The 11,538-nt window shown below is 34.8% G+C and overlaps 1 long non-coding RNA gene across 1 annotated transcript; it reads left to right on the forward strand.

The window, feature by feature from the left end:
• The first annotated feature begins 253 nt into the window (after positions 1 to 253).
• LOC149567660 (uncharacterized) lies at positions 254 to 2,232 on the forward strand. The gene is made up of 2 exons (XR_016361647.1): positions 254 to 487; positions 1,707 to 2,232. It is a non-coding gene; the product is annotated as an uncharacterized LOC149567660 (long non-coding RNA).
• The last annotated feature ends 9,306 nt before the right edge of the window (positions 2,233 to 11,538 follow it).

Consider the following 11,538-nt stretch of genomic DNA (forward strand, 5'->3'; position numbering starts at 1 on the left):
AGTGTACAAAGACGATCTCTTATTCTAGTGTGACCATTGCTTGATGTTTTCACTTAATGCTTCTAGTTTCAGAGTATGCTTTCGTGTGGTTTATGCTTTCATTAGAATGCTTGGATATCATGTTTAGATGATGTTAGTTTATTTGACGCATTTCCATATTAGGATGTTTAGCATATGCCTAGATGATGTGAATTGTTGTATTAGTTTATCTATTGCTTATTGGTTTAGCATGTTAGATTTTCTTATTACGATGTTCAGCATGTAATAGGTGATGTTATCTACTTGTAGGATTATCTGATGCTTTACTACTAGCATGTTAGTATTTCCTTATGCTTTTGGTTATTTTCATGTTTAGTAGTGACGTTCCTATTACGATAGTACTGATGATTTGATTGATGGCTTGGGATGTTACGCGCGGGGTATGGCTAGGACCCATGATGGTCTTATGATGCTATTGACGGTTGGGAGGAACCACGTACTTAATTTGGTAATTTTTTAATTGTGATATTATCTCTATACATTGCGATGTTGTCTATGTTCACTGTGATGTTGCTTTCAGTACGTTCTTTTCTATTGTAGTTTTAGATGGATAGATGTATCTCCTTCTTGATCTTGGCATCTTGTTGATTTTGCACTTGAGTGTTCGCTTCTCGATCTATGTGGATTCGGTACTCCTTGGTGTGGAGGTTCTGAACTCAAATTTTCTCTTCTTTTTCCCTTTTTTGTTTTCCTTAAGTGTTTTTGTGTTTCTATGGGTGACATTTTATCAGCATGGTGCGACATAAAAATGTATCGCACGCCCATAGAAACTGTGTCGTACGATGCTAGAAAGTATCACACGCCTCTTGGAGAAATGTCGTGCGATACTAGAAAGTATTGCACCTTCTTTGGATAAATGTCGTATGATACCTTGAAAGTATCGCATGCCCTTGAGAAAAGTATCACTCAAACTTTGAAAGTGTTGCCCTCCTTCTTTAGAAATATCGTGCGATACTTTTTAGTGTTGTATTAAAGTATCGCACGGGTTTTGTAAAAACTTGCGCAGGTCAGCAGCAGGCACTTTTTGATTTGATTCAAACTTTTTGAGAGTTGTTTTGGATACCCTTTTTGGTGTTCTTCGACCCTATGTTGTTGCTTTTTAGATTCAGGTTGTTTTCTTTCAATTTATTTTTGCGTGTCTTTGGGGTTTAAAATATATCATTTAAGTATAAGTTGATACTTAAGATATATTTTAATATATGTAACAAATCTTTTGAGATAGGTTTCAGACCTCTCGGAGATAAGATAATGATTCTAGGAAATTTCAGGACTTCAGAAATCCAGACTTAGCCAATTTTCAAAGCTTCAGGAATTCAAGCTTAGCCAAATTTTAGGATTTTGCATTTTACCCGAGCTTGGTGTTTTGTTGATGAGTGGTCATTTCTTAAGCCCTCATCTTCTATGTCATGGTTGTTGGCTTTTGTTCACGTGTGTCAGTTTGGTAGTGGTGTTCGAAGATCTGTTGGTTGCCGAGATTGTGGTGAAGTATTCCGTTGTGATCTTTGTGATCCCTGTATGATGTTGTCATGTGCTTTCATACTTGTAAAAAAAAATATCTTAGCTTGTATTGAATCCTTGTTCCAAGGATCTGCGGGCGAGGCATTACATTAAGTGTCTTGTGATTTAATATATTTCAACAAAATTTATGATGATATTTGTATATACAGGTCTTAGAACTCATGGATTGGAAGGGTTGGAATAAAATTAATAACTTCTTCCCTTTACACCGATGGAATGCATTACAACTCAGTGTATGGGAGGCTTTTATCCTTATGGAGGCATATCTAAAGGAGATCCTTGGGTGAATGATGGCTTTATGATCTTGTGGGAAGGTCAAGCGTAAATAACTCAAGGGATTGGGTTTGTTCTACACTTATTTGGCCATCCCTATTCTATAGACATCAAATGGGGCCAAAATTGGTATTAGAAGGATCTAAAAGCATGAAGAAAACCTTATGACATGTATCTCCAACATAATGTGCTTCTAGTCAGTCTCAGTCTTGTAGCTAAAATACTAGGAGTGCAACAAAGAAAAGGGAAGAAGAAGAAACATCATTGTTTGAGCTTGCCAACTATCATTTTGCAAGGAAGACTAGACTTGATATTTCTCTCTACTTTTTGCTAGTGACAAATTGAAAAACCTGCACATGTATGTTATTTGTTTATCAAGTTATGTAGTGGTGTTTTTCACAAGTCTTCCTCTTCATGTCAATTTATGGTATAAACTTCATTAGAATGTAGACATCTTCGATCTATGCAATTTGAATTTTGAAAATTTATTCTCATAAGTGACTAAAATTAAGAAGAGTGGTTGAGGTTTGTTCCATCTAATTTTCTTTGAGTTGTACTACCATTTAGTTCAGCCTAACAATGAGCTCTAGGAAATGATTAATTCTTCTTATGATTTATTTTTGTTTGAAAATAATTTTTTATTTGATCTGACAAAGCTATGCAATTATTTCCTTAGATGAAAAATAAGAGCTGAGAATTTGTGAAATCATAGATGTAGAGATTTATGGAGTTTTTTCTTAAAGTGTATATTAGTTCTAAAAAGGCATTATAGTATGTCAAGAATTTATTAAGTGAAGCTTAATATGTTCCTTGACCAATCTCTAGTTATGGAGATAACAAGTTAAAATGTTCTTATTTTAGTCTTTTTTGGTGTGTAGAATATTATATAGAAAGAATATGACCTACTTGACAATGTGCCTTATGCAGTCATGAATTTTTGAAATTGGTTTTGACAAGCTTATTCTTAGGAAATTGTCATTTCCTAGCTTTCCCTTTTGTATTGAACTTGATGTTTTTAGGAGTGGGAATCTTGTGGTATTAGTACAACCATATTTAGTCATGCAAGTAATGATGTTTTTGAAAACTAATTTGGAACTATATCTTGCATTATCAAAGTCAACATTCTCCTGTAGTTTTTAGAACCATTGTTAGAAATTAATAAAGTCAGCTCCTATTGTTAGAGTTTTAGGTGACTCTACAACATTTATAGGATCAAATGAAAGATCAAGATAACTTCCACAAGAGAATGGAGGGACAATTGCATGAAGATGCAAGAATGCTATTATTGATAATGGACTTGATTGACATCCAATGGAATGATTTTAAATGTACATAATAGGCCTCCTTATATAGGAGAGGTAATAAGAGACAATGATAAGAGTAAGATAAGCTATCACCCATACAAGGTGGAATCACATGTCCACCAAAGGTGGACCATCCTCCATTATGCAATGAAGTATGTGCAATGATGAGGATGATAATGTGATAAGTGCACTAAAGGTGGAATGAGATAACAACTATGATCGCCTAGAGTGGAATTCTCCTACACCATGTGTTTAATTAAGGTGCGAACTCCCAAGTGTCTCAATCACAAACTACTATGCAATGTATTATCCTAAGTAAGCTTAATTAAGTGTAATTGGTGAATATTTAATTACACCAGCATCCCCCTTAAGTGCAACTTAGGGGAATGCACTTAAACTCACAATATAAGATAGGTCTCGACTACTAGGCCATTTTAGGTACCCACGTACAATATGTAATGCAATACATGAAATGTAATCTCTCATAAAGTGGAGATAGAGAGAAAAACTCATGGGAAAAAACCTCCTCCAAAAAGAGAGATGAAAACAAGATGTATGAATGGACGGAGTACTCAAGACCCCCCAAAAATTGCATACATAATGTATATAAAAAAAATGATCCCCCCATAGGAAGGAAATAAGGAGCCATGATATCCCCCCAATAATGAAGAAGCTCCAATGTAGATGAAGAGTACCTAAAAGAAAAATATAATCCAATGCCTACAAGAAACATGTCTCTCCTTAGGAAAAGATAAATACATCAAAAGATGAAGAAGCCACTCCATGTAAAAAGTGAGGAAGGAGGAAGAAGTTCTCCATGTATGCATCTTTGAAGACTGAACAAGTGTTTCCAAGATCAAAGATTTTGTCACACCATCAAGTTAACCTATGAGATGTGAAAAATCAAGAGAACGTGAAGAGTTGGGAAATCCAATCTCCAAAGAAGGTGAAGAAGTATCTCAAAGAGAAACCCCCTCAGATGTATTAACTAAATCTGCATTATGAGACTCATCTGAAAGAGCATCTAGGAATTCATCCCACACTGCAAGATCTAAAGCATAAAGATCATCCTGCTAAATAGTAGAGCCTACATCTAAAGAAGAAGGAGGTGGAGGAGTAGGAAGTTCAACACTTGTCTCAAGAAAAAAATGATTCAAGTGTCCAATGTTCTCCTCACATGAATTATTCACCCTTGATAAAAGGTTAGGTAAATCATGAATATCATCATCATTATCAACAAAATGTGCAAAAGAATACAAGCATGATGTATGATCAACAACTCCCATATCTATGACATCTCTAGTCTCCATGTACCTAATATAGACATAATTAGGAGTGAACTCGACAATTTTCCCTTGTGCTCCATTAGTAATTTGGTAAATGGAAAGGATGGTCAAGGATGGTACACAAAGATCATTAAATGTACCTTGTCCCATAGGAAAAGAACATTTTCCACAAACCTTCATGTATATATTATTACCCATCAATATAGATGGAGAAGTACAAGGATCAATAAAAGAAAACATATCCATAGAAGATGCCATATGATGTGATGTTCCTAAATCAAGAAGTCATTTACCTTGATCAAGATGTGTGGAGCAATGAGCTCTTGTCCTTTGCCTTTGGATGATGATGTAGATGTAGCAGCTACCTGATATTGAGAAGAAGAAGACGTTGATGAGGGCAACTAGATATTGTTCTTTTGAAGAATGTGAGTGAGTTCATCAATCTTCTAATGGAAGCATTTATGTATCATGTCCTAACTTTTTGCAATAAGCACACTTAACTCTCTTTCTTCTAGATGATTCCTCTATTGAAGAGAGCTTGGATTCAATATTATGTTGTGAAAGAGAGTCATCACCTTTTTCACACTGCTTAGGATTCTTGTGTTGTTTGTTTCCCTTTCCTATGGGAGCCTTTAGAGAGGAGTCATTTGCAACCAATGCTTGATACTTTAAAGGCTTCAATTGACCCATCTGTGCTAACTTTTCTTGTTCTCTTGTGAGTTGAACTGCAAATTCATCAAGAGAAGGTATATTATATGCACTACCAAGAGCATCCATAGAAGAATAGAATATGGAAAAAAAGATTGAATATTCAAGACCTAGCTTGGAAAGAATAAATAATATCAATTGCTCATCATCTTTAGTAATACCACAATTAGAAAGCTCCAATCTAGTGGGATTGAACTTAGAGAAGAAGTTCTAAATATTATCAACATCACATGGACTTAGACCTATAAGCTCATTCTCCAATTTAATTTTTTTATTCTATTAGTTTTACCAAAGATTCCTTCCAATATAGTCTAGGCATCATGAGGATGTGTGCAGGATGCAATATGATACAAAAAATCATTGGAGATGGTAGATCTAAGAGAGCCACGTGCTTTATCCCTTCTATCAAACCATTTCCTTCTTTCTGCAACACTTGTAGATGGTTCTAGATCTTGTCCAAGAATCATTCTAAGAAATCCAATACTCATTAACTGATTAGAAACTACTTGTTTCCATTCATGATAGTTATAGGGAGTGAGTAATAGAACTTTTGAAAAATCCATAATGAAATCAAACGATGATTGAAATCAATTGATAACTTCTACAAATTACTGATTCAATTAAAAAATTTAAAATCCAAGTATTCACCAAGTACAAATATAGCCAAAAAAGACCTTTTTCTAAAAGTGATATGGCCACTCCAAATCACTAAAATCTGATTACAGATCTAGAAAGTAGAGGAAAAATATGCACTTTCAAAAAAAAGTTGCACATGAAAATGTTACTGAATGTTCCCAAATAGAGCCTTGAAAGTTTCAAAAAATAAGATTTGCAATTTTGAAAAAAATTCAAAGACAAAGATCCAAAATCACCTACACCACTATGTAGATTGTGAAATTATACACCAAAACAAAATAAAAATTGATCAGAAAAAGGAGTCTGTATGAGGGAGATATCACTATTTGAAAATCGCCTCTGAAATTATTTTTTGTAAATCACCACTACCACACCTTCAAAAATCAAATGGCTCTATATTTGGCCTTAGATGTCTGATTTAGATGAAATAAAATTTGATTTAGGGGTTTTTGGACCTCCTCTATATGATGCCAACCTCTGATTTGCACCAATAAGTTCTAATTTTCACTTGCAATAAAAGGTCACAAAATAGGACTCCCAAAATCTCCTCCAAATTGTGATGTCCCTATTGTCAATATTGCACCAACAATAAGTCAAGACAAAATTGCACTTCTTGAGAAGAAGTCTTCATACCATGAGATCTTTGATACCATGTTAGAGTTTTATGTGACTCTACAACACCCCCAGGATCAAATGAAAACCAAGATAACTTCCACAAGAGAATGGCAAGACAATTTCATGAAGATGCAAGAGTGTTATTATTGATAATGGATTTGATTGACATCTAATGGATTAATTTTAAATGTACATAATAGGCCTCCTTATATAGGAGAGGCAATAAGAGACAATGATAAGAAGAAGATAAGCTATCACCCACACAAGGTGGAATCACATGTCCACCAAAGGTGGACCATCCTCCATTATGCAATGAAGTATGTGCAATAATGAGGATGATAATGTGATAAGTACACTAAAGGTGGAATGAGATAACAACTATGACCACCTAGAGTGAAAATCTCCTACACCATGTGTTTAATTGAGGTGCAAACTCCCAAGTATCTCAATCACAAACTACTATGCAATGCATTATCCTAAGTAAACTTAAGTAAGTGTAATTAGTGAATATTTAATTACACCAACACCTACTTTATAAACATGAATAATATATGTAATTTTATAGGAAATTTAATGTTTAAATATTCAAGTACTTTAAACCATGTTATAGAAAAATAAAAAGGTAAATAGATTTGCACCTCAAAATTAAGAATAACTACCCAAATTGAAAGCCCATTGCTAGTATTGGTTACTATGTGGGTTTTAAAATAAAAGTATTGTTAGGTTTCATTAGGAAGTCATTTTTAGTATTGTAAAACTTCAGTAATTTTGTACATATATTTTCCATATTATGTATATTTGTGTTAGAATTCTATAGGGATGTATATGAGTTTTTTTTCAACTTAGATTTTTATGAATGTTAGAGCTCTATGGTAGGAATAGTAAATAACAATTAAGATAAAGACTATTGATAATTATAGGGGATGTGTATGAATGTTGCTTGATTCACTCAATAGGGTGTATGTAGGATAATGATGGATAAAAAACCTTGAAAGGATTCCATTCCCACACCAATTACATCAAAACAATTAGAAACCAAAACTACATATCGAATGTGAGTAGTTTAAGGGTTTTGATCCTATGGATATGGGTATGTAGGTAGCCTGGTAAGTGAAGAAGTACCTCTAGCATACAGATGCTTTGAACATAGTTAGGTAACTCAAAACTTTCTATTAAAATATTTTTGCCAAAAATGGTTGTGTTTCACCAAGAAACTAGATAGAAACACTTGAGAGCCTATTATTGTCTACGAAGTGCACATAAGTTGTAGAAAACATATTTCTCAATATTGGAATCTTCAATCAAGACCTATGAGACTTCCATCTTAGATTTTAGTAATTTGGGTAAGGTATTCATTAGATTATAGTTGTGCAAGCTATGTATATGACCATTTCTATGCCCGAGCCTTTGTAGTTTGTCCACTAAGGTTATTTCTCTATTAATTAACTCTCAAATAACATAACAATCCACTTAAAATGGATATCCTCCCATACTATTTGGAAAACCATAGTATGAAAGAAGATGATTAATCATCCTATAGATCTTCTTCTATGTTATGAAGTTAGGGAATAGGAAACCATTCATGTTATCTTGCACTTTTTCATCTAATAACTAGGAAACTAAACCATATCATATGTGAAGTAGGTTGTTTAGGAAAATATACCTTTCTAAGCAACTAGTTTTTCATGATAGCTTGTTATTATTATTTTTCTTATTAAAATGATAGTTTTCAGTAGGTTGACTTTGTTATACCACTCATAAAATTGAATGGAAAACAAAACATTGACTAAAAATACACAACCCTAAGAGAACATGATACAATATCATAAAAGGGAAGGGAGATAGGATAATGTGTGTAGGTAAAATCTTAAACATGATCTAATTGTAACCATTATTAAGTTAAAGAATGTTGATAGTTATAAAGGATGTATATGAATGCTGCCTAATTTTCTCAAGGGGGTGTATGATGGAAAAGAACTACTAAAGAGGGGGAAAAATACCTCAAAAGGATTCCATTCCTACACTAGTTACACCAAGACAATTAGAAACCAAAACTACATATCGAATGTGAGAAGTTCATGTAAGAAAACTTGCAAGAAATACAACCATTTCCACATAACCCATAATCTAAAATAAATATGCAATTAAAGTCCATATGCAAAAGAATAGATAACATAACCACAAAAATGTGACACAAGATATGCCTTGGGAAACCCTCATTGAGGGAACAACCCAGCCTTCAAAAGCATCCAACACCATGTATTATTCAACAAAAAACATCATTGCAATACAACCATGGAAGCCTTCAAAGTTGTATCTAAAACCAAGAAATCCATGTGAAAAGGCATTAATCTACACATTATGCTTTCAACCTTTACAAATGTTCCCTTGGGTAACCTATCAAGCTTTGTCCCACTAAATTCCTTCCTTTTCACCTTTTCCCCTTTTTTCTTATCTCTACAACTACCCTCATGACTTTTTATATAGTAGCAAGTCTCACAAAACCACCAAGTGGTATTACATATACCATGTGGTACCAAACCCCATTTAATCCACATTTAATATTGGACTTTTAATTATTTTCTCCAATATTAAATAATTACATCAAATATTATCACAATATTACAATACAACTCATCAAGTGTATCCCATGGGAGACTTTACATGTTGTATGTCCATCTAGGTGTAACAATACATGATAAAATAAAATTATACAATTTAAAAATATTATGCAATGTGTGCAACACCCATTATCTCAACAATCTCCCACTTGTTGTATACATTACATAGGGTCAATCAGTAGCCACATAAATAAACATAGAAATAATCTCTTCTAGCACATCCACCATCATTTACCAAAGTACACCATATGCTCCATCTTAGTACACCGCAACAAAATAAAAGTATCCAATATCTCAAACATGAATGGTCCCACCTCCTATTTATGCCACTCTCACTGGATATACATAGAAAGAATCCAAAGAGAAAGCCACCCAAGCTGTTGTTGTCACTAAAGTCTGCACCCTTGTCCAAAGTTGCTACCTAAGGACGACCTCGTGAAACATGGAAACAACCTTCAAGCTGTGGGACTTGAACTATGAGGTTGAGTCTTTAGAGAAGGTCGGCTTCCTCTTACTATCAGGATACACCTAACTACTTTTGGAGAGAAAAAGGGAGAAGGAGAGCATGAAAGAAAATCTACCTAATCTAATCTAAAGAGGTGATGCACCAAAATAGAGTGTTCGGATCAAACTCTGCCCATAAATGCACTATTGAACCAGAATGAAACTAAGGATATACACATTCAGACTTGCTTTAATCTAATAATCACATGCAGATCAGAAGACTGAGATGAATGTCACAAGGAAAGAGAGATTCACTTATATTATCATTCATAGGCCAAGGAGATACAGTCATGCAGATCATAGATCTCTACAAAACACCAATAAGAGGCAAAGAGTTCTTGCACTTTCATACCAATGGCTGAAAGAGATAAGACAAAAAATCCTGTAGTTCAGAGGCACAGGGGAATTTACACTAAGAATCTACAGAGCAATAACCGAGAAAACATAGTAAGGTCAACCCCTACAAAATTCATAAAATTTTGCCTTTATAGCTCATGCATAACTGGGATGTCCTCCAACTATAATTACTTTGCAACAACCTGCCATTAAGTCCTACAAAGAACAATCATGGAGAAAATCTGATCTTTTGTGTCAAATAATGCCTAGAGAGGATGGAAACGGTGCCATTAAGCCATTCTGACTAGGTAGATGGATCAAAAATGGGTAGTGGAGTGTCCCTCTCATTCTGGGTTGGTCAGATTTGCAAGATAACCCTGGTTTTCCATCACTTTGGCTCGTGAATCAGCAAGTCAATGAGTCAAACTAAAATTGCAAGCAAGACGAGACACGTGGACCAACAAGCTTATTTCATTTTTCCACCCCGTGAGTCCTCTTGAATTTGACCATGCCTTATGGACTAACCGCGCCACCTTTTTAAAAAAAAAAAATTGACCGCGACGTTATACTATCTGCTGGCCACTAACCATCAATGCCTTAACTATTGTTTATACCTTAGTCAGACCTGCATGATCCTAACTGGAACCAACCAACGGTTTCATAATATTTGGCCCCACCCTGCCATGCGTCGTCGATGCCCTATGTCACCATGGGTAATATCCGAGCAATTTCCCATAGTGAGATAATGCCCATCGTTGATCCAGATTGATCCAAGGGTGAGGAAATCTTCATGCATTTGAAAGGGGCGTGGGTCTAGGCTACTACTAACATCAAAAGATCTACACAGCCGGTGATGAATCAAAATCCTCCTTTAATCATAGTCACTTTCCCACATTGCCTAAGGTCCCACCATGTTCTTTTATCGGTCAGGCGCTATGTCGCTAACGGTGAAAAGAAAAAAATTCTTGATAGTGCCATAGCACCCTCTGGGGATCTACCAAAATTCGGCATCGAAGAAATAACAAGGAAAAGGGAGGACCCACTGGCCATGTGACCAAAAGGTGTTATGTCGCTACGGCAAAACAACGTGCAACTTCCCATAGTGAGATAGCACCAACCGTGGATATTTTTCAACCTAACGATGGGGACTTGCAGGCCTACAGAAACATTAAAATGTGCAAGGAAGAAATATCATAAGGTTAGCATAAGGTATTTTGTGCCCCTTTTGAACATTTGGATATTTAAAACTTGTGAACGTTACTATGTTGAATTCAAATGTGGTGATTCTGGCGGGAAGGCAAAAATGACCAACACCTGTCACATAAGAATCATAAAATTTTGTACCAACTAAAATTCCAAGAACAAAACCTAATCCAAAGGTAATCATATGTATCCATAGTTGTCAAATATCCATAGCTGAAATAACACTCAAAACAAGTTCCAAACCCATCCAACTATTCATACGTTCAAAGGTATACTAAGTGAATCTCACATCATCAACATATCCAATTTGTAATAAGCCTCAAGAGAAATACCTACCACATATACACCAAGAAGCTCCCACATTAAAAGATAATGTCATATCTATAACCAATCCACTCACAACATCTCAAATAAGTATATCCATATAGTATCAAGGACATCCACATCACAATGTAAACCAATAAACTACAAGAACAAATCTCATAGAAATTCTCC

The sequence above is a fragment of the Cupressus sempervirens genome, chromosome 3, assembly GCF_028749045.1.
Source record: "Cupressus sempervirens isolate cs-2001-9-10 chromosome 3, ASM2874904v1, whole genome shotgun sequence".
NCBI lineage: Eukaryota > Viridiplantae > Streptophyta > Pinopsida > Cupressales > Cupressaceae > Cupressus > Cupressus sempervirens.